Source organism: Monodon monoceros, unplaced genomic scaffold (assembly GCF_005190385.1).
Source record: "Monodon monoceros isolate NGI ecotype Baffin Bay Population unplaced genomic scaffold, NGI_Narwhal_1 Super_Scaffold_11, whole genome shotgun sequence".
Classification (NCBI taxonomy): Eukaryota; Metazoa; Chordata; class Mammalia; order Artiodactyla; family Monodontidae; genus Monodon; species Monodon monoceros.
The window spans coordinates 60,742,175-60,766,533 of NW_021703767.1; the positions used below are offsets into that span (position 1 = coordinate 60,742,175).

Below are 24,359 nucleotides of genomic sequence, written 5' to 3' on the forward strand. Positions count from 1 at the left end.
AATAATAACTTAAAATAGTCTTCAGAGATAAACAGGCCAAGAAGAATTCTTAGAATATGCACCGGCCTCCATGCACGTTTTTCAAAGCCATGTACGTTTATCTGTCAGCACTTTCTTCTGCTGTTTTTTATACCCTTAGATTGAGGAATACCAGCATTTGTTTACTGAGAGTGCTTCCACAAAAGCCTATTCTTATGAAGACCAAGAAAACAAGAAGAAAACATGAGAGTCATAGTATTCTGAGGTCATTTAGTCTTTTTCCTTATTACTATCACTATTATTAGGCCTACTGCCTATTTCTAATAGGCCAAATCTTTCATTAGACCCAAAATATAGCTCTCTTTATTTAGGACCTGGACATAAATATCAGTTGCTCAGTTGCTATTTTCATGGTCATTTTAAGCGATTTCAACCATAAACGCTTTAATATCCTGAATATCCTAAAGCTAAGTACAAATATACTCCCGCCACATTCTTCTATGCTAAAAAGTAATGTAGTTGGAATAAAGTTTCATTAAAATATATGAGGGAAATTGGTACATTACTAACATTTAAAAATGTAACAACATCCATGATAGTCATAGGACATAAGATGTAGTTAGGACTTCAGAATTTCTGATGCATCATTTTAAAACATCTTTTATCATTTTGATAAAGCCGAGGTCAAGTTTCTAAAAATGCAACTTGTTAAAAGCAGGAATAAATGAATGAGGGATGAGTCAGCTCATTTGATGGAAAGGGTAAAAAAATACTTCAAAAGCACACCACATGACTTAGTAAATATTCAGTGTATCAAAATGCAGTTGCCATCTGGCGTTGATAGACTGGGCTAGAATATGTGTTTAAAGAAAAGCAGGAGAGGAAATAAGTCAGCCAGGTTAATGTGCTCTTGTCTGTATTTCATAATTCAGGTATTAGGTGCTTTAAAAAAATATTCACTACAAAAGAAACTGTATTACAGTCAGACTTGTGCAGTGTTTGTTGGGGGTGGGTGAAGAGGAGTAAAATACGGCAAGACCTGATGACACCTAAGTAAGCTAAAAACAAGAGTGTTTTAGGTAAAGCAGAATTCTCGATCATGTGATAATACTGCCAAAACACCAGCTTTACGGTTAAATGCAGGGAAGTGGTAAGCCTACTTTTGGAAAGAAGCTGAAATCTTGCTTATTGTCATCTTTGAACATTCGATTATTCTTTTCTTTGGCGATGACTCTTTAAAAGTGTAGAGTAAACCAGAGAATAAACAAAACTATTGGCTGGATAGCAGAAAGAAGGAAAAATTTTAAAGTCCTGAAATTCTTTGAAGTTTTTAAGCTTAGAGTTTGCTATTAACTTTGCAATATGTAATCAAACAAAAAGTAAATGTGAAGGACTTTATATCTCTCTTGCTCAAGAAATGAAGCAAATTTAGAAAACAATATCATTCACAAAAGAAAACTGAACAAAATCAGTGAAAACTTGCCTGAAGTAGCAATGCCTAACCAAGGCCATATCTGGGCTTGTTATTAGATTCCTCTTTCCTTAACCTTGAACATTTCTTGGGTTTCCAAATCTTGACAATTTATGTTTTACCACATCTCTGGGAATCAAGGCAACAGGAAAAAAGAAACGTTTTAACACAGCTTTGATGGTTAATTAGGACAGTGCCCGGGGAAACTGTTAGCAAAATGGATGAAGCACTTCAGGTAAGAGTTGATTAGAGTCAAGCATACATCTTTTTTAAAAATTGTGGTAAAATTTACATAAAGCAAAATCCATGGATTTTAAAGTGTATACAGTGCAAAGAGTTTTGATAAATGTATACACCTATGTAACCACTATCCTAACAAAGATTAAGTTCCTTGTGCCCCCTTCCAGTCAATTCCCATTTCTTGTAACAACCAATATTCTGATTTTTACCACCACAGTTTTGCCTTCATAAAAATAGAATCATACAATATGTAGTCTTTTGGGTTCTGCCTTCTTTTGCACAACATATCTCTGAAATTCATCCACAGTGTTGTCTGTGTTATAGTGCATTTGTTTTGTTTGCTTATTAGTAGTCTATTCTATGAATATACCACATTTTGTATACCATTTTCTATATTTGGGTGTTTCCATTTTTAACCAATTATGAATAAAGTTACTGTAAGCATTCTTGTGCAAGTCTTTTTGAGGATATAGTTTTCATTTCTTTTTGGGAAATACCCAGAAACACAATTACCAAGCAATAGGGTGGGTAGGTATATGTTTAACTCTATATGATACTAAGCGTTCCAAGGTGGAACAGTCCCACTAGCAAATGTAAGAATACCAAGTATTCTACAGCCCTGCCAGCACTTGAGTGTGTCAGTCTTTTTTGTTTTAGTCATTCTAGTAAGCGTGAACTATGATCTCCTTGTGGTTTTAATTTGAATTTCCCTGATGACTAGTGATGCTGAGTAGTTTTTAATGAGTTTATTGGCCATTTTTAGATCTTCCATTGTGAAGTGCCTATTCAAGTTGTTGCCCATTTTTAAATTTCGTTTGTGTACTTGTTATTGATTTGAAGTTATTCATTACATACTCTGAACATGAGTCCTTTTTTGATACATGTATTGCAAATATTTTCACCCAGTCTGTTGCTTGCCTTTTTATTTTCTTAACAATGTCATTTGATAACCAGAAGTTTTTAATTTGGATGAGGTCTGATTAACCAATTTTTTGTTTTATGTTTAGGGCTTTCTGCGTCCTATAAACATCTTTGCTTACCTCAAGGTTATGAGGGTTTTTTCTTTTCCCTATGTGTCATTCTAGAAGCACTTACAATCTTAGTTCTTGCAGGTGTTTAATACATATCAAAGTAACTTCAGTGTGTAGTATGAGATAGAGGCCAAGGTTTAATTTTCTTTTTCTGTATGCTTATTCTTATTGGTTCAAGCATCATTAGTTGAAAAGACTTTCCTTCTCACAAATTAATGATATTGTCATCTTTGTTGATATTAATCAACCATATGTTTGGAGTCAATATCTAGATTCTCTCTCTATTCTGTTCCAATGGCATATTTGTGAGGTGTTTTTTTCTTGATGGGGAGCTGATAGTATAATCTGTTTTTATTTATACTTATAGAAAGTCTTGAACTAGATAGTGTGAGTGCTCCAACTTTGTTCTTCTTTTTCTACGTTATTTGAAATTCTGTATGCATTTTAAAATTAGCTTGACAATTTCTCCAAAAATTAGGAAAAAAGAAAAACCCTGTTGAGACCTTGACTTGAATTGTGTTGACTCCATAGATCAATTTGGGGAGAAATCATACTTTAATTAAATATCGAGTATTCACCCACAAACAATGGATATTTCTAAGGCTTTTTTAGTTCTGAGTGTAGAGGCCTTATATTCTTTTGTTAAATTTATTCCTAAGTATTTTGTATCTTAATGCTATTGTAAATTAACTTTACAATTTCATATTCAAATTATTTGCCACTACTACATACAAATATAATCAATTTTTGCATAAAGTTCCTATGACCTTTCTAAATGCACTTTTAAGCTCCAGTAGTTGTTTTGCATATTCCTTAAGATTTTCTAATGTAAACAATCATGGTATATATGAATAAAGACAGTTTTCTATTTTATTCCTTTTCTATTTTTTTTTTAAATAATTAATTTATTTATTTTTGGCTGCATTGGGTCTTTGCTGTTGTGTGCGAGCTTTCCTCTAGTTGCAGCAAGTGGGGGCTACTCTATGTTGCGGTGTGCGGGCTTCTCATTGTGGTGGCTTCTTTTGTTGCGGAGCGCGGGCTCTAGGTGCGTGGGCTTCAGTAGTTGTGGCACGCAGGCTCAGTAGTTGTGGCTTGCAGGTTCTAGAGCGCAGGCTTGGTAGTTGTGGCACACGGGCTTAGTTGCTCCATGGTATGTGGGATCCTCCCGGACCAGGGATCGAACCCATGTCCCCTGCATTGACAGGCAGATTCTTAACCACTGTGTCACCAGGGAAGTCCTCATTTTCGATTTTTTAACCTTTATTTTTCTTGCTTTATTACTCTGGCTAGGATCTTTAGTATAATATTGAACAGAAATAGTAAAAATAGGTACCTTTGCCTTGTACTAGATATTAGGCAGAAAGCATTTATTCAGCCTTTCGTATTTAAGTATGATATTAATTGTAGGTTTTTAAAGAAGCCCTTCATCAGATTGAGGAAGTTCCTATCTCTTCAAGTTTTCTGAGAGTTTTTATTAAGAATGCCTATTAAATTATTTAAAATGCTTTTTCTGAATCTATTGAGATCATATTTTTCTTTTCTATTCTAGTAATATTGTGAATTTACATTGATTTATTTTCAAATGTTAAACTAAACTTGCATTCCTGAGATAACCTTTAGTTGGTTGTGAGGTATTACTGATTTTATATATTGCTGCGTCGTTTTTATTAATTTTTTCTTTTTTTTAAAATTGAAGTGTAGTTGTATTTGCTAATATTTAAAAAAAAAATTACTGTGCCCAGACCCATGAGGGATACTGCCTTGTAATTTTCTTATCTTTTTCAGCTTTTGCTAATTACGGTTATGCTGGCCTCATAAAACAAGTTAGGAAGTGTTTTCTTCTATATTTTCTGAAAGAATTTGTTTGGATTAATATTATTTCCTCCTACAATGTTTTATAGAATTCTTCAGGGAAACTATTTAGGCCTGGGGCTGTCTTTTTAGGAAAGTTTTTGATAACAAATTCAATTTCTTTAGTAAATATAGGGTTATTCAGATTTCCTGTTTCCTGTATCAGTTTTGGCAACATGTATGTTAAAGAAATTATCTGTTTTATCAAAGTTGTTGAAATTATTGGCATGAAGTGCTCATAATATTCTCTTGTTATCCTTTTATTTTATTTATTTATTTATTTATTTATTTTTTTGCGGTACATGGGCCTCTCACTGTTGTGGCCTCTCCCATTGCGGAGCACAGGCTCTGGACGTGCAGGCTCAGCGGCCATGGCTCACGGACCTAGCTGCTCCGTGGCATGCGGGATCTTCCTGGACCGGGGCACGAACCCGTGTCCCCTGCATCGGCAGGTGGACTCTCAACCACTGCGCCACCAGGGAAGCCCTCTTGTTATCCTTTTAATATCTGTGTGATAAGTAATGATATCCCGTTTCATTACTGATATTGGTAATTTGTATCTTTTCTTCTTAATCATTATTTCTAGAGGCTTATCAAATTCATTTATCTTTTTAAACAATCAAGTTTTCCCTCTGTGTATCTTTATTGTTTGTTTTCTGTTTCTTGGATTTTTGCATTTATTATTTATTTCCTTTTTCCCACTATTTTAGTGTTTTATATGATCATATTTTTTCTACTTCATTAAAGTGAAAACCTATGTCATTGATTTTAAACCTTTCTTCTTTCTTCTGATTAAGAATGAAATCCCTAGATTTCTGCCAAGACCGTCTTTAACCTGTATGATAAATTTCAATATATTGCATTTTCAGTATAACTTGATTTAAAATACTATATAGGGGCTTCCCTGGTGGCACAGTGGTTGAGAGTCTGCCTGCCGATGCAGGGGACGCAGGTTCATGCCAATCCAGCTTTCTTATGCTAACTCATACTGTATGTATATTTGTATATATCTCCCTATTCTTTTACTCTCAAGATAACCATAACTTGATATTTAAAGTGCTTTCTTTATAGACAGTATATAGCCAAGTCTTACTTTTTAATCCAGTCTGACAGTCTTTGTCTTTTAATTGTAGTGTTTAGACCATTTACAATGAATGGAATTATTGCTATGGTTGAGTTTAGATTTACCATCTCATTATTTGCTTTCTATTTTTTTTTGCTTTTTTATTCCTCTGCTCTCCTTTCTGTTTTTAATGGTTTAGTAGGTAATTTATTATTCCATTTTAAATCCATTATTGGCTTTTTAGCTGTACTTATTTTGTATTGGTTTTTAGCAGTTGTTCTTGGGATTACAATATGCTTCTTTAATTTATCACTGTCTACTTAGACTTAATATTGTACCACTTCATGTTAACGTGTGAGTCTTACAGGAGTATAATTCTATTTACCACCACTCCATCCTTTGTAGTATTTTTATATATTTTTAAATTTATAAATATTATAGATCCATGATAAAGTTATAATTTATGCATTAAGCAAGCAGAATTTTTTTTAATTAGCAGAATAAAAAATATATTATTTTACATGTACTTAGATATTTACAACTTTTAGTGTTTTTCATTCTTTTTTTAAAACTAAGGACATCTGATGTCTTTTCAGCCTAAAGAACTTTCTTTCACATTTCTTGTATGAGTTCTGCTGACAACAAATTTTGTTTATATGAAAATTCTTTAGTTTTTCACCTTTGGAAGTTATGATTACTGTAAGTAGAATTCTGGGTTGACAGTTTTTCTTTCTAATCATTGTTTCTAGCTTCCATCATTTACGATGAGGTGTCAGCTGACATTTACTTAATTGTTCCTCTATAGGCAATCTATTCCCCAAATACCTTTGGCTGCTTTCAAGATTTTTCTTTTTATCTTTGGCTTATAGAAGTTTGAAAACAATGCCTACATGTGGTTTTCCTTGTATAATTTTGCTTTTTCACTTAATTTTGAACATTTTCTGCTATCATTTCTTCAAATATCATTTTTGTCCCATTTTCTCTTCTTCCATCTCCAATCTGCTGCCAAGAATTATTTTTATTTCAGCTATTGTACTTTAACCCTTTGGTTCTTCTTAATAATTCCATTGATTTTCTCTTCTCCTGAGATACTCCAAGAATATTAGACTGTTTGATGTTCTACAGATTACTGACACTCTGCACATTTTTTCAGTCCTTTTTCTCTCTCTTCTTTATACTAATAATTTTTATTAATCTGTATTCAGGTTTACTGACACTTTCTTCTGCCATCAATATGATGTCAAGCCTCTCCAATTATTTTTTGTTTATTTGTTTCAGATATTGTACCTTAACTTTTTGGCTTTTTAAAAAATAATTTCCATTTCTCTGCTTATTTTCTCATGTTTCTTCCTCTTATGACCATATTTTTCTTTAAGTCCTGAATATATTTATAACTTTTGCTTTAAAGTCCTTGTATGCTAATTAAAACATGTACATTACCTAGGGATTTGTTTCTATTGATTGTTTTGTATTTTAGGTTAGCAGTCACATTTTCCTGTTTCCATGCCCAGTCATTATTTAATTGTATTTGTATCTTATATATGATATAAGACCCTTAGTTCTGTTATCTTCCTCTAAAGAATGGTTTTTAATTCTAGTAGGCAATTAAATTACTGGTTGACTGCCTTGACATTGTGGTGGCTTAGTTTTGCGCTTTGTTAGGGCCTTTTAATGTTATTGTTTTGCCCCTTTTTCTCAAATTAATTTCTTAGTCCTGATTCACCATCTATATTTCTAAAGTGTGGCCCTTCTGTGTTTTAAGCAAAGCTTTAGACATTTACCAAACCCTTACAACTTAGTTAAACTCATACTCCTAACTTTGTCTTCCCTTCATCAGATATATTTTCTCAGCTCTTCCAGCCTTCTAGTTGTTCCTTTTCTCCAAGTCCTTATAGACTCCCCTCTACCTGCATAGTCCACAAATCAGCCAAGACATTAGGAGAGTTTATATACGGATTTATGGGTGCCCCCCATCTGTGGCTCCATCCTTTCCAAAATTTGTTCCCTTAATTTCAGCCACTCTGCCAACTCTGAACTCCATCCTCTGACACCTCAATCCAATAAGATTGTGGTTTGCTGCTTCAATTCTAACTGTCCCATACCACACAGACTGGGAAGTTCCTTGAGGGAAAAAGCTATCATAAATGTGGATTTCACCCAGTACGTTTCACTCCAGATTCTGTCTGCTTTTGGTCACTTTCCAGTGCCTTCAAATAATTGTTTATCAGTTTTCAATTGCAGTTCGGTTTTTTTTGTTTTTGTTTATTTAAATTGCAACCAGAGTTTAGAATTGTTATCTATGGATATCTTTGTCCTGAAATAGTACAAGCTACTCCTCCATTACCAAAATCAGAGCTATCAAAAGTGTTGTTTTATGGTAGATAGTATTTAGAAATTGATTAGGAAAATTGCATTATAATCAAAGTGTCAGCAAGTTTTCCTTTCTCAATAGACTGCTTTTTCCTTATGAGAAAAGACATTTTGTTTTCGTCTTTTAAAAACGTAATTCACAGTGCCTTGGAAAATGGTATGTATTCCATTTACTGAACATGGCCAGGAAATATTTGTATAATTAAATTCAACAGGTTACTCTATATGAGTGAAATGAAATACAGTTACAAAGAAAGAAAGGCACCTTAATGAGAATGCTTGGGAGATTAGTGATGTGACATATTTCTGATTATGACAGAGAATCTGGACATGTGGTACAGTTGTGCAGGGAAAATGGGTAACTTCATCCTCACCATTTATAAAGCCTCATTCTAAGACAAACATTTACTACGTATTTTATATAGATGAATTTATAAAGTGGCCCAGGTAGTCAGACTCCAGAGTTAAATTTCAACCATTTTCTCATATTGCCGACTTAGAATTGAGATCAAACTCATTCACAGTACTCATCACTTGTTCTAACAATATGCATTTCCTATTAATATTCTTCCCATCTCCTACATTAGCAACTTGCTTCTTCTGTCATGTAAACTTGCTCTCCATCCTTCCCATACAATTCTTGCTCATTTTATGGAGCAGCAGAAAAATGGAGCTCTCAGATTGAAGCAGGGAGTGGTCAAAAAATACCTCTGGAATCAGTGAACCTGAAACAGCCTCTCCAGTTCTGTCCACCCCTTTTGTCCTTTAGAAATCAGTCTCAAATTCATCTCTTCCAGACAGCCTCCAGTATTTAATCTGGAGTTTTTAACCTACTACCCCATCTCACCAATTACCATGGAAAATTGATATAACAGACCAATTGTTAATTATTTATTTTTATGTCTCAACAACATTCCAGGTGCTGTGAGGAAAACAAATTAAGAACAAGACAAGGTCCTTAGCTACAAATTACACCTTGGTTAGGGAGAGTCTTACCCATCACACAGTGACCTACAGTGTAAACTTCATCCAATTTACCAATCTCTATGTATGTATATATTCCAATATGTTATTCTACTTTTCTTTCTTCTCTGTAATAATTTTATGCAGGATATTCATTTCAAGAACCTAACTGGCTTCCTATTGGTACCCATCCCTTAAACCCTGAGAACTGAGGGCCGAGTGGAGCCCTGTGGCACCTATCAGGTCCTTCTGGTGGAATTCAGTCCTTGCTGCCTCATCCAACCTTCTTCCCTCAGCTTGTAATCAACTTAACTTTGAAAGTCTTTGTACACATTAGGTAATATTTGTCCTCTGTTCTCCCAGGGGACTGTGGTCACTGCCCAGCTAGGAAGCCCTACCCTTCATTATTCAGCCACAGCTTGAAGAGTATTCTAATTCTAACTTTCCGCCCTCTGACGGACCAGCTGCATCAAAGGCTGTGTTCCCTTATTTGTTTGTTTTTTTCCTAAAGCAGAATCAGTATTTCAAACTAAGTCATTTACTAGAAAAGTACGGACTCTGGGTCCAAATTTTCAAAACATGTCTCTTCTGTGAACCACGACAAATCTAAACTGAATTATGCTTCATATTAGAGTCAGGACTCATGTGGTCCCTTTTTCTCTGCCCCTCTGGATCCCTGCATGCTGTTCAGGGGAAGTTGCTGGCTTTTGAACTGACAGTTTGGAAATGAAGGCATTTTTCTTTTAGGGAGAATAGTCCTTCAGTGATTCAAACAACAAGCCTTGTGATCAAAATAATTCATAAAGGAAAAGATTTATGAAGTGACTTCACTAGCACACAATGCATTTTTAAAACTTTGTTTTTTAAATAAATCTGTCAGTACACAAGCCAAGACAACACATCTGAATGCAATATCAGTGGACACACCCTGAATCTCTTCTCCTTCCCTTGTCTGAGACTGTGGCAGAAAAGGAAAATGCTTCTCATTGTCTTTTTTTAATTTAATATTTGTTCTTTTAAATTAAAAATGTGAGTTCTATGAAAAGACTTTAAAAAATTGTGCATACTACCATTTCCTACATAAAATCTGTCTTTAAAAAATGCATTTTCCATCTACCACTTGTGCTTGTTTAAGAGAATAAAAAATAAATAAAGAAGTCTTACTTATAATGAATCCCTCTGGCATAAGGAAGCTTGTCCTAATCTCCCTTTATCAGGTTTGAGTGATAGTTCTGCTCAACGAGTATTGACAAGGCCGTCCTGTTTCTCAGGCTTTCGTTTCCCTCAGTTGGAGAAGGATACAGTGCATTTTCACATTCTCAAAGTCTGCAGTTGTTTTTATATAAGAAGCAATTTGCTTGGGTCACGTCAGGTCGAATGGGATGCCTGCCCAGCTCTTGGTTTTAAAGGAAAAACATACAGAAAGACACAAAAACACAGCAGTTTCCTTCATTAAATTCCACTCTACCTGCCATGGGCTTCTAGCCACAATGGAATTTCCCACCCTGGCCTAGACTAGCCCAACTTTTATTTTTAGGGATTTTTTTTTTTCCCCTTAAATCTTATGAGCTTTCTTTCAAGTGAACTTTGAGGTAAGGATTATTAAACCATAGAGTAATTGCCTGGTTTAAAAAGAATCAGACTTGAGAAACAAATGCCTTCTGACCTTCCATAATATTATTGGATAACCACCCCCTAGATGACAGCCTTTCAAAAAACTGTTCATAATCAGCACAAGAAGACAGGTAATGTAATTCAAAATCAAAACCTGAATCATGAAATGAAGAGAAGAATGGCATCTTTTCAGTAATACTCTCTACTTACCAGTACATTGGATAGACAGAATTTCAGGATAAAAAATGTAAGTGAGTAACTAAAAAAATGAGGACGTATATAGATAGAGAGAAGAGGGAAGAGAGAGAGAGAAAGAGGCAGGCTTTTGGACCATTCTCTCCTGAAAAACCATTTATGCTTTTGCCCATAGCCTGGGGGCAACTGATTTAATCAGGGTTGTTCATGTGGATTATCTAAACTATGAAAAGCAACAGGGAGAACTTCCTAAGAAATCCCGACTGGGTCTGCTGTAAAATACTTGGTTTGCAGCCTGGAGCTAAGTAGTCTGTTCACATTGTACTCAGGGTCTTAAGGAAAATGGATCAATGCCTCTATAATTCTTTGTCCCTTTGATCTACCTCACCATTTGGTGTCTCTTGGCATTACGAAAGCTCTTGAAAATGACCCTGCCTAGTTAACTGATTTATAGTCCGGGGACAAAAAAAGCAAAGAAAGAAAAAAGGTCTGGTAATGAGGAAAGAACAATGTACTTTCTTGCTATCTTTTCTTAGCATAAATAAAGATTGAAAGATGTGATTTTGGGGGATGTGAACCCCACTCTCCCCACATTAACAATAGCCTTGTCAAAGCCAAACTGAGGCCTCATCTCAACCAACTCTCTTTAAACATATCAAGTTGGCCCTCTCATTCATTATTTTCAAGTGGATTTTGCATAATATTCCTTCAAATGGTAAAGTTTACTTTTCAGGCATGTCATTTGCTTTGTTGTTCTTCTTTACCCATTTCAGCTTCTTATCCTCAAACCCCTGTTTCCTTATTAAAGTTGATTGTTAATGCAGCTGTTCCATTAGCATCACAGCACATTTATAAACCAAAGACTGGTTCACTCTACCTGGCTTCCAAAGCCATTTGCTGATTGAGACCATTTCATGAGTTTGTCTACTCATGTGAATAAACAAAAATTTGTCTATAATGTGAATCTGGAGAAGGAAAGAGCAGCTGCCTGGTACAAAGTCTACAGAGGCCAAAATTGCTGCCATAGGCTTCATGGCCGCTCCCCCTGCGTGTGCTATTCTACATTAACTTCATCTTAGATATTAGGATTTTGGTTCTTAAATGGATTCCATTTTCCTCCAGTAAAACCAAGTGGTTTACCCTGACATTTAACAGTGATTTAGTGAGTTTAGAGTTTCTTCTAACTCTAAAGTAAATGTTCATGAGACTTGTGAACTCATATCTAGACAATTAATCTGAGCATTTTAGCAGTTCCCTGAGGCTGCATATGGTCTCTCATAGCCCCTTGCAAACCCTGAGATTTTGAACCACTGTCTAGTTTGTGGTTGTGCTGCCAAGGAGTAGAGCAAAATCATTACTTATGGTGACTTCCCTTCAAGCATAGTGAATTGAAATACAAGGAAACCTGCACTATACTTTAGACAAAACATTAGGATTAATGCTGAAAACCAAAGAACTAAGAGCCTGTAAATATGCCAACTCAAGAAGGAGAAGATGATAAACCAATACTGGAGTTTAGAAACAAAAGTAGTACTGTGTCAACATGTCACTATGCATCAATCATCACAACAAAACTAACCGAAGGTCAGCCTCAACACCAATGGCGATATTTTTGCGTACAATTCTTGAAGCACAACTTGAACTGGATCTTAGTTCTCATAGGTCTCTTACTTATCCTTCTCTCTCTCTCTCTCTCTCTCACACACACACACACATACGTACACATATATACGCATAGTAGTAGACTAGGTCTATGGCTACTGTGGTAAATTTGCATCTGTGAGCCACCAAGCAGCTGTTTTACATATACACTGTAGAAGAATGAAAGTGAGAAAACTGGCATAGAGATGGTTTTTGTGTACTATCACAAGGAAAGAAAATAGGCTTACAGCAAGTTAAAGGGAAATGGACAATGATGAGCATAGGGAACAAGTTAGGATTCCTTAGGAATTGACAATAGGACTAACCTTACTTAAAACATTTATAAATGACTTGCTCACCCCAGCATCTCGCACTATGCCTGGCATATAGTGGAAGCTCAATTAATTTTTGCTGAATTAACCAATGACTAATCTGAAACTGAGTGCACAATAAATTATCCAATTACGTGGATGGGATTAAACTTTCCTGAGCAGGGTAAAGCTAAGCTGATGGGATACAGTACTTGTCCAGGTGTGCAGAAAGGTGGCAGTGTGAACATGGACAGCAATAATATTCAAATATATGAAAAGGATAGCTTTAAGCCTTAACCAGGAAAGGGACTTGAAGGTCACTGGGCTCTTTCAGGCAAAAAACAAAGCAAAACAAAAACAATGCTTCAAAAATGTGGTCATTATTAAGGGAAGTGTTAAAATAAAAGTTATACTTCCTTTATATTAAACTCTCTGCACTTATGTAAAACCATCTGCACTTAGAGTACAAAGTTTCTCTGACATAACATCCCAGAGTCTCTTACACAGGGCAGTCATTAAATTCAAACTAGATTAATATAATGTAAGCGAGTAGAGAACAAGTTATTTTGAGATTTCATAACAATTCATTGACTATGAGAAAAATGCAAACAAACATGGTTGTTAATAAATGTTATTTAGCAGACGTCATATTGACATTTCTAAGTAACTGGCTACCAAGGCAGTTTCCTAATAAGTCTAATTTTCCCTACTCTCTGAGCTTATGGGCTAGTGATCTTGTAGTTTTGGGTGTTTACATTCATTTATCCATTCAACAAACTTTTACTGAATGCTTCCTCCAGCTGTACCAGTCTGGTAAGATCAGACTGGATCCTAAATGAACACCATGCTTCCTTTGCCCCTTGCATTCTCTGGTTTTTACAGGAGGTTATCTCTCATGATTGCACATTCAGATTCCTGATCCTAGCTCCTTTACCACCTAATTTTTTTTTTTTTCCCTTCACCCTATGTCTATCTCCCTATGAATAGACAAGAGGCTGTATAGTTCTTAGCAGTGGCCATAGTGCTATCTAGAGCGGAACTCCATCAGCCCCATACACATTGCCTTGTTGAAGAGATATAATGTACTTTCCACACTTAAGAAATGATTTGATTTCCTTTGCCTCAGTAGAAATATTACAAGCTAACAGTGGTTCTCCTGTTATAAACCACAGTATCTGCTCATCAACATCAGTTGCTAAATTGTATCATGATAGAATTCTAAAATACATGTTAAACTTTCTTTCTACAAGTTGCCTATTTCCTCTGAATACAGCCAATTCACCTGGCAACAAAGATTAATTAGCCGCTGTTTTTTTGTATGCAAAAAGAAAAAAGTATGATTTCTCTTTGCTTATAAGAACTTCTGGTAAGTGGTGATAGGTTTCAGAACCCTCTTCTTTTTTGGCAACCACGGTTCAATTATCAGGAACTTCAAGTTCAGAACTGGAGAACACTGACTCCGTTCTGTGATTTCACAATTGCTAGGGATTGGTTAATTGCTAAAAACTGCTCACATGGAAGACGAGGCACTGTTCTCCTTATTTGCAAGGGACAAATAGGCATATTAAAAGGGGTTTTAGAGTATCGAAAACATGATAAACTCGTGGCTTTCTTTTACAAAACTATTCATGAGGATCTCCTTAGGAATAGGAGAGACTTATCTAATTTCTATGGGTGGAAATCCCATCCGTAACAACGTTTTGCAAAGACACATACTACCAATACCTTTTCCAGTGAGATGCAGATTCTAAAATCATGTAAGCTAGACAAGATAATTTTATAATATAAGCAGAAAACAATAAAAGCTACTGTGGTAGTCTAGATTACATATGAAATGTGTAAAAGAATAAAATGAAAAGTTCTCTAATTTTTTTTAAAGTTGCATCAGAATTTCCCTTCCATGTTGTAATCATGCCTCTTTAAATGTATATGAAAAGTAACTTTGCTAGGCTCATGAAGAATGACCTTGATAAGCATGGCATAACTATAAGTAAAATAATTTTTAAAAGAATGAGTCTACATATATAATTTCATCATTTCTAGAAACATGGATGTCATTAGACTTGAAGACAGCCAGTGGATTAAACCAACGTATTCTGACATCAACTAAAATGTGATCTAATTGCAGGCTGCAGTGATTATAAACACTTTTGGAAAGAAATACGGCTCTCCTCTACTTCTCCAACTGCCCACCCCTCTTCTCCTCTTCCGCCACAGATCTGTGGCAGCCTAACTTCCAGCTAACAAGTTAGAAGACTGGGTGAAGCATCAGTTTGGAATTATTTTTTAAAAATTATAAATAATCAAAAGAGGTGACAAATGTTTCAGTGGTTACTAAACATTTAATGGGTAACAAGGTATAAATTAATAATTAAGGGTGTTAATCTGTTGACTAATATTGATGCTTAGAAAGCTAGAAGTATCAAGATGTTCTTTCAACCACAGTATTCCAGATTTAGGAATTTTTTTAGTGGGTTTAGAATAGGAAAAAAAGATGCTTAGATATGCATACTTAAAAAAATAATAACCTCTGATTTATCTATCATCTAAGTCCTTGTGTTTTCTGGAAAATATATTAATGAGAGGTGGCATTATTTGACAGTTAAGGAAGGAAAATGGAAATCATCTGTTGTATGCCAACGATGCTCATAAGCAAAATAATATTCTCTTAATCTTCAAAAGGAAAGGGGCGATTATAAAATAATTTGATACTCTCTGGGCAGAACTGAGATATTCTCTGAAAATTTTGTAAGTGCTATATATTTTAAAAGTAGTGTAGTATTACTATAACATAGCTATTAAATATGTAATTCTTTTCTTTCCGATAATCCCTCTCCCTTAAATCTGAAGGGCTGATTAATTTCTTCATTTATTCTTTTGGATAAATATCCTGTTCATTGATGCTTGAAATCCAGCTCATCAGTTTCCCTTTAAATTCTAACATATTTTAAAGAACTTTAGAAGATCATGAACTCTGGAGTACTGACTAATTTGGAACCTGCCTCCATCTCTTACAGGCTGTATGACTTTGACCAAGCTACTAAAATTTTTAGTAGTCCAGTTTCTTCACCTGTGAGAATGGCATAGTAAACATACCTACCTCCTATGGTTACTATGAGGATTAAGGGGTTTCATACAGCCAATGTGAAGATGTGAAATTGCTTTTCTGAGTCTTTGGAGGTATTTGAAATCAGGCTAAGTCAAGCAAAGCTGTGGTGTCTGTTTGGCAGGTGATCTCCAAATTTCACTTCAAGGTCTTGGACTGTCTCAGGTCATTGTAGTGAAGAGCTCTTTGTGTAACTGCCATCTTTCTGCCTCAAAGCCAAGATGGATTTACCTGTTAGTTTTAGTTTTCACTAAAGATCTCTCTTCAGCTGTGTGCACTAAGGGTAAAATATCAACAATTAAATTACTTGAAGCAGGCAAATGTTGAAAGGGGAATTTAGTTAGGTCATAGCAGTGTGCCAACTTGGTCTGACTTTCAGAAAGATCACCATAATAAGGAGACCGATAAATAAATTAAAAGTATAAAATATACATCTATGCAGAATCTTAGAACCCCTTCTCTGACATATAAGTCATTAAAGGAAGCTTTGTGTCCTGCCTATTAATTCAACATTTAAAATAGAACCCAGTTTTATGGAAGAAATTCACAGGTGAGAATTACTGAGTTCCTTTGGATCAGATTTTTCTGTGCTCCATTAAAAACAACAACAACAACAGCAAATGAGTAACAACAACAAAAAACAATGGTTCTGGTTGTATGTAATGTATACCACTAATCTAGTGTTTCTTAACAGGGGAACAATTTTGTCCTGCACCCCCATCCCTAGGGGACAATTGACAATGTTTGAAGACAATTTTGATTATCACAACTGAGGGGAGCTATTGGCATCTAGTGGGTAGAGGCCAGGAATACTGCTAAACACCCTAGAGTGCACAGGACAGTACCGATCTGCCCCCAACAAAGAATTTTCTGGTCCCAACTGTCAGTAGTGCTGTGTTGAGAAACCCCATCTTGATTCTCTATACCAGAGACACTGGCCTTGAACCATCAGCTGCATCAACGTTTATGATACTCAGTCTATGGAGTAGTCTGACAGTTGAAGGATACACCTAGAAGGAATACCACTTTGAATATATAACTGACAAATCTGGATACAGTGCTAAGGGAAGAACTGGGTAAGCAAATAATTGGTGGCTAATTATGCCAAATATAAAAATATAATTTTACATTACTGAGTAAATCAGATTAATATTCTTCTTTAATCCCAGGGGGTCTAAAAATAAGAAGTTATGGACTATGCAATGTTATCCTGACACAGATATTTTGAAACGGTTTATAGAAAGCAGTAAACACGTTTTTTAAAAAAGATAGCCCAAATGAGGTATGAAGAATTAGAAGTCATTTTTCTAGGTCAGATTTTTTTCCCTACAGATCGGATTTTCCATATGCATTCATTCATGCAGATCACAAACTACACTTCTAGCACTCTTTCTCTCTGAAGGTAAATCAGGCTAAAACTAAGAGTTTAAGAACCATTTCTGTACAAGAGAAATTTCCAGCTAAGGGAGAACAACACAAGCTCTAAGATAGGTGTGAAATTTATTTTTAAATTAAGCCACAACTATTCTGCAAACATTTAACTCAGAACCACACCACTGTTAAAGTTTGTTGATTCCATACGAAAGGAAGAACCAACATAAATTAAATTTGAAAATGAAGAAAATAAAATACGTGAAAATTATTTTTAATATGGCTAAAATTCAAATATGCAACATTTTATTCTTTTTACAGGTTTCACTGTCAAAGACAACATGTATATTTTTCTGATGAAAGAGGATGACTGAAATTGACATTCAAGTGAGCATCTGGACACTACCAGTATGTGATGTTGCACAAATTTACTCACATCTGGAGTTACCCTCGTGCTTTTGAATTTTATTTTGGTTAGTGTTACCAGGAGTTAAAATGTATTGAGGGCCTCAGAAAAATTGGCTTTTATTTATTCCCACTTAGAACCCCAGAAGTTGCTTCCTAGTCAGGCACTTCTTACTGATGAAGAAATCCAAGGTGAAATAACTGGCTTAGCCACAAAGACAATGGAAGGTCATTCATTTCTGAGCTGCCAATATCTTTTCTTCTCCTTTTTCTCATTTTAACTTCTAGATTTAGCTCCAAAACATTTGCTCTTTCTCCCTTAAGGGGAAATTCTAGCGTCAGAAGGTTAGTGGAGGGGAGGGTAGTGATGGGTTTAGGTTTTCACAGCAGTTCATTTCAAAACCTCCTACCAAGAGACCACCACTAAAAACTGTTTCTAGAACAAGGCAAAGGGAGAGATTTAAACATGGGGGGAAAAAATGGAAGGAAACAAGAAAGCTCTGGCACTGTGAAAGATTCAGAAAAAAAAAAAAATTCTGATTTCTGCTCTCAAGATGCTTACAATCTTATTCTAGAGGAAAAGGAAAATGAATTCCACTTTAAATGACTGAATATCAAAAAGAAACAGTACAGTTAAGTGTAACAATGGGTGGTAGAAGCAAAATGCTGTGGGGAAGCCATGTCTCTTACCTCTTTTCCAACTCAGAGGAAAGAGACAGTGGGTCAAATTCAAGCTACTCTAGTTTTTGATATTAGTTTCATAATACAGCTATAATCCCATTACAGAGAACTTCAAGGAACTGTTGACATTTTTTTTTCCTGTCCTGTAGTTTATTGTCTCAAGTATTGCTTGAAATACCAGGCTACATGCAGAGATGTTTGCACTAATGGTATTTGTTGACCTGCATTAAGTTAGGGTCAACCTGAATAAACGGAGATGCATACTACAGGGAACCAGTTAGTCAGATTGTTTGTAGTTAGGCTTGCATTATTTTTACAATACTTTATTACTTTTAACCTAAAGACTAGACATTATCCTCAAATAATCTTGTTATTATATGAAACAGTAATATTTATTAAGAATGCCTCTGGAAAGCCCCAAATGGGGATATGCAGAGGAGGACTTACTATGAATTTAATGGAACTTAAACTTCAGGGCCCCTCACTTGCACAGCCCCTCCCAAGACCCTGTACTTAATTTGTAGTCATAATTCTGTATTCTTTTCCTTAAAGAGGGTCCCCAAATAGTTTAAGCGTCTGGCAAAATCTTCATCCACCTTGGGTAGAAAATAATCTTGAAGGAATCAAACCTGACTATCCTGAAAGGCCAAGTCAGAGAAGGATACAAAATGTACTTTTACAAGCATATATAAATTACATTTCCAAATGTATCCCTCCTATCGTTGCTGTCTTCCACCCCTGGCAAAGGATAGATGCCATCTTACCCACTGTTACAAGGTTTCTAGACTCTTTTAATTAGCAATAATCGCGCCTCGGATAAACCTCATTGGCTACGATACTGCCACGGCACAAAGCTCTAGACTCTTTTAAATAAAATCTGTCTGTTCAGTGACTGGGAATAATCGGTGTTTAAAATAAAAGGTGAAAAATTCAGAGACAGAAGATGATTTCTAAGAGTAAAAAGAGAGACACAAATTTTTTGACATAAATAGTAATAATTATTATTCATAGCTAAGGGATACATGCATTTGAGAAAAGGAAGGACTTGGAAATTCAGTACAATTTACAGTAGCACCTATGAAAAGTATGGTGAGTTTAGGCAGAGCGTGGGAATTTTTACCACGAGTAACACCACGTGTCTGTTTTTCTGGTTTCTGAAAACCCCAAATAAATCCCACAAGCACCTCTAAACCCCACCATGGAATTCTGACACTTCTGAGTAAGAAGTTCAGAGGAAAATTAAAACTTTGGATGCACTATGTCTGTCTACAGTTTTTCCTATAATGCCTTGTCCTGCTTTTTAAAGAAAACTGAATAAAAATTAATTCAAAAAATGAATGAAATTATCCCAAATGGAATACTAAATTGAAAAATAGTAGTTAAATTGTTCATAACCATTTTCTGTTACATGTTCTTCCTCTCTCTCTTAGAAATGGAGTAAGAATTCTTCAAATAAAAAATGTAAAACCCATCCCATTCCATAAAGGGCCCACTCACGTAAACAGGAAGCTCATTAAAAGCGCTTTTCTTGGTTTCCTGGCAAAGCCCACTTTTTATTTTGGTGGCAGCACCTATTAAGTAGAGGACTCTTTTTGTGGGCAGGTGAAAAATTAAACATTACAATCCATCAGGCACCCGCTGGATTAGAGTTAGTTGAGCGACTCCTTGACGAGAGCGAACAAGGTAGCTCTGGGATCAAGGAACAGGCTTTGGTCTAGCCCTGTGCTATAGATGATGGGCTTCTCTGTCCAGGCATCACAAATCAGCTCGGAGTTCCAAAAGAGCCAGGAGACGCCAGTTCATAATAGTGCAAAATGTTTCACATGCACATTGAACCATTCTCTCATTTCCTTTACATTTAAATACTGTTTTATTTGTTTCTTTCTTTGCTTTCCCTTTCTGGGAAGCACTGTAGCATAATGGAAAGAGTATGGGTTTTGGAATTTGAAATCTTGGTTTCTAGTCCCTGCTCTGCCAAATACTGTGACATCTTGCCTTCCTGAGCCATCATTTTCTGATCTGTAGAACGGGGACTAACAATTCTTCCTTAATCAGCTCAAATTTTTCAAAGTATAGGTAAGCATCACCTGTCTCAAAAATCAACTGAGGTGAAAATACAAATTTCAGGGCCTCTTTCTGATTCTCTGTAAGTTAGAAAGCCTTGGAATCTGCATTTGAAGCTTGCTACCCAAATAATTTTTGTACACACTAAGGTTTTAGGACCACAGCAGGTTCTGATTAGTCATCAGTGTATACATGTCCATCCCAATCTCCCAATTCATCCCACCACTACCCACACCCCCCGCCGCTTTCCCCCCTTGGTGTCCATGTGTTTGTTCTCTACATCTGTGTCTCTATTTCTGCCCTGCAAATGGGTTCATCTGTACCATTTTACTAGGTTCCACGTATAATAATAATAACCTGCTGTATAAAAAATAAATAAATAAAATTCAAAAAATAAATAAATAAAGTTTTAGGACCACACATCCTAACTTGTCTGAGTCAGAATTAAATTAAATCATGTAGGTGAAATTTATTTCAATCTGTTAACTGCAAATCAAGATGTGTATGCTTAGATGTTCTCATTAGTGATATTTTCCAGGGTAGCTCAAAGAACGAAAGGAAGGACACAGGACCATTTTCCCAAAGATCTTGCTTTGAGCCATTCCTGCCATGCCAACAGCATTCTGCTTTACCTTCAGTTAGGCAGGTTGGTGGGTTGGTGGGGAGAATAGAGCTGAGAGCTGTGACACAGGCGAGGCTTCTGTAGAATTTCATTTATGTGACTGTACCTACCCCACAGGGTGATATAAGGATTAGTTCCTATTTGGTAATTTATTGTGTGTAAAATGCCTTGAGCCCCTTGGAGGAAAGTGCTATATAAATGTAAAATAATAATTATAATAATAATAACCTCAACTATTTAACTGATCAGTGAATTAGCTAGAAGATTTAGGCTGCCAAGGGACAAGGCTGAAACCATTATAAGTAGGAACATTTTACATCATCATATCTCATAACTGTTATCACAGAAAGGGGAAACAAAGGGTGAAAATTAAGATAAATCCATGTTCTCCACTGATTTAAATGACAGAGGATCACTAGTAATGGCTCATGAAAGCCAGGAAATGCAAAAATGACAGCTGCATTGTAATTCTAACTCAGGCACACATCCTGAGATTTTATACACTTTGGTCCTTTATTTGTATAGAAAATATCTCATCAGTGCAACATCTAAAATTTAGCATTATTAATGCACTTGATTATGCTTTTGCTCAGTTGGAATATGTTCATAATTCACCCCTATTGGTAGATAATGGTTTTCCTATATGAAAGGTATTGATGTTATTCTACGAAGTTCCAGGTAATATTTGAATCAGTTGTTTACAAACAACTTGATTCCTGTGTATCTTCCTAAGAAAACTAGGGATTTTAGGAAACTAAAATATATAGGAGATAGCTTTTCTTCCCAGGAATAAAATATTTTGGTGCATAAACTTGCATGAGTTCAACTGCCCTCAGTTCTTACATTATTTGTTTTATTTATTTGATTCGCTTTGTGCAGACCCTTCCACTAAAAAGCTCAAGGGGCTGAACCCAGAACTTTCATATACTGAACGTGAATCACTTCTTAAACCACAAGAAGCAAAAGAAAAGGCTATAGAAATCTTAATGGGCAAGCTTCAGATGCTCCAAAGCAATTGTTTAGTTACTCTACTTAGTTATGCATCGTTCAAAACACTTTCTAAATCGGACAAGAAAGGTTCTTTTGTGAAGAACAGGCTTTGGGGCCTTGAACAAGTTTTAAGTTGTTTTATAGCTCACACACACAGTAGTTTCAATGTGTATGTAAAGAGGTACTTCCAGGCGACAAAGTTTGTAGTTGAGTACTGAAAGGGAAATGGAAAGAAACAAAGCAAGGAGAGGAATTGAGCATGTGGTACCTTGTTCTATTTTTAATTAGTAATTCCTAGCCTCAAAGATTTACACTTAAAAAAAATCCAATACTGAGTGTGTAAAAACAGGTGTAGACTAAGGTGAATGAATACCAGAAAATAAAGTTAATCAGTGTAACTTCAAATTATCTTATAAATACTAAAATTAAGCTTTACTCTGTCTAAAGGAGGAAGAAGGAAACACAGACAAAAATAAAAAAAAAACTAGACCTTGCAATGGATTTTCTTTGCCTGAAATAATAAATATTAGATATGCCTTCTGATTTATAAAAAGCCATGTGATACCTAATCCCCAACATTACAAAACATTCCAAATGTGATGTGTGTTTAAACACATCCATGCATAAACACACATGCACACACACATCAAAAATACTGGTGTTCTAGTATAGCCTTCTTGCTTTAAAGGGCCTCTAAAAAGGGCAGAAGAAAATGGGTATCTGATAAAATGCTTCTGCTGGGGTCACCAGCAGAAAGCAAATCCAGTCAAGTGCTGCCAATAATCATTTCTATTACAAATGTTTTTAAAGTCCATCTTTTCTTTCCATATACTTTTTCCTTTGGTATAGCTAATATGGTGGCCAATGTCCTGGTCTTCTAGTCACATTGGAGTTTCTTGCCCGTGCATCACAAGCTCAGCTGCACTCATCAACGTGGAAAAGCTGACAGCACTGTCTGAAAGACACAGCTTGGGATAATTGCTCCTTGTAACTCCCCTGTCAATGAATATTACCATATTCTTCTCACGAGTAAGGTTACTGTACTTTTTTTCCTTTTTTTTGGATTTCTACACACTTAGCCACTAAGCACATCACTATTCCTTTGATGAAATGGACTAAACATGACAGTGTGAACTGTGGCCTAACATTCTCAAGATTCTGTTTTAAAGCCTCTGTGTTCATATTTTTAAAAATAATCTTTGTCCAGAAGAAGTAAAAATGACAATAATTTTTTTACTTGATATTACTGTTTTCTTAAGAAGGTTAACTGAGAAATATCAATCGATAGGCACAAAGCAAAGAAAAAAAAACACATAAGGCTAGCAAACATACTCTCTTACTGAATTTCTTTCACCTAAATATACAATGGAATCCTCTGACATAATGTGTTTTCTTTCCCTATCATGTTAGGCTGAAGAATAGTTCTTGGGCAAAAGTAGAAAAACCATGCTTTAAGTCTCCTTGTGATCTACACCTTTGAAATATTAGCTTCTCTTTAAATTTTAAATGCTAGCTCATTAAGAAGGAAAAAATTTCAAAGTACTGCAGTCACTAATAACAACAGCAGCAGCAACAGTAACAGTAACGATATTAACATCAACATTAATCAAACTCTTAGATGTCCTAGGCACCACTGTAATCACAGGAATTGACTCATTAAATCTTCACAACAACTCTGCCAGGTAATACTATTATTACTCCCATTTTATGGATGAGAAAATACAGGCACAGAGAGATTAAAATTTTATGCAAGATCACATAGCCAGTAAGTAGAGGAGCCAGGATTCAAATGGAGGGGGCCAGACTCTGACACATAATGAATGTTTGACACCATAGGGCCCAGTGCTCCTTACTTCCCCTGAAGCTCTTCCCGAAGTGGCCAGTGATCAGTGTTTACTTCCCTCCTGAACACTTACACACTTGTTGGCACCTGTGGTTAAAAGCTCAGGATCTGGAGTCATATACAAGAGATTTACCCAAGATACCAGCAGTGCTTAACTCTACCAACATCTGTGCCTCAGTTTCCTCCTGTGTAAAACAGTAACGTTAATACCAATGTCATGTAGTTGTTGTGAAGGTTAAATGCGATAAAGCACATTAGAGCTCAACAGAGGGCCAATGCTTAATAAATGTTAACTTCATTATTACTGATTTTTATCTCTTAATATATATGAACCCTTTCCCCAATTAGACTGTATTTCTTTTCAGAGAAACTGTCAATATGAATCCTCATTGTTTTGTGTTGGGCTTTCTAATTGTTTAATATATGTTGTTGAAATCTTAGATGTCCTAGGTACCACTGTAATAACATGTTAACTCATTAACTCTTCATAACAATTCTATGGGGTAATGTATTTATTTATAATATTATAAGTAATATAATATTTATAC

At 35.5% G+C, this 24,359-nt stretch overlaps 1 protein-coding gene and 1 pseudogene across 21 annotated transcripts in view; both read right to left on the bottom strand.

Moving 5' to 3' along the window:
• The window catches only part of ZBTB20 (zinc finger and BTB domain containing 20), an 820,261-nt gene that overhangs the window by 327,797 nt on the left and 468,105 nt on the right, over nt 1-24,359 (bottom strand). Inside the window, exon 1 of one of the 21 annotated variants that reach the window (XM_029213653.1) lies at nt 10,133-10,165. The exons of the other annotated variants lie outside the window; for them this stretch is intronic. The gene's annotated coding sequence lies outside the window, so the exon portion shown is untranslated. Of the gene's footprint in view, nt 1-10,132; nt 10,166-24,359 lie in introns of those variants that run through there. 21 annotated transcript variants of the gene reach the window in all.
• On the bottom strand, nt 18,980-19,148 carry LOC114891379 (annotated as a pseudogene).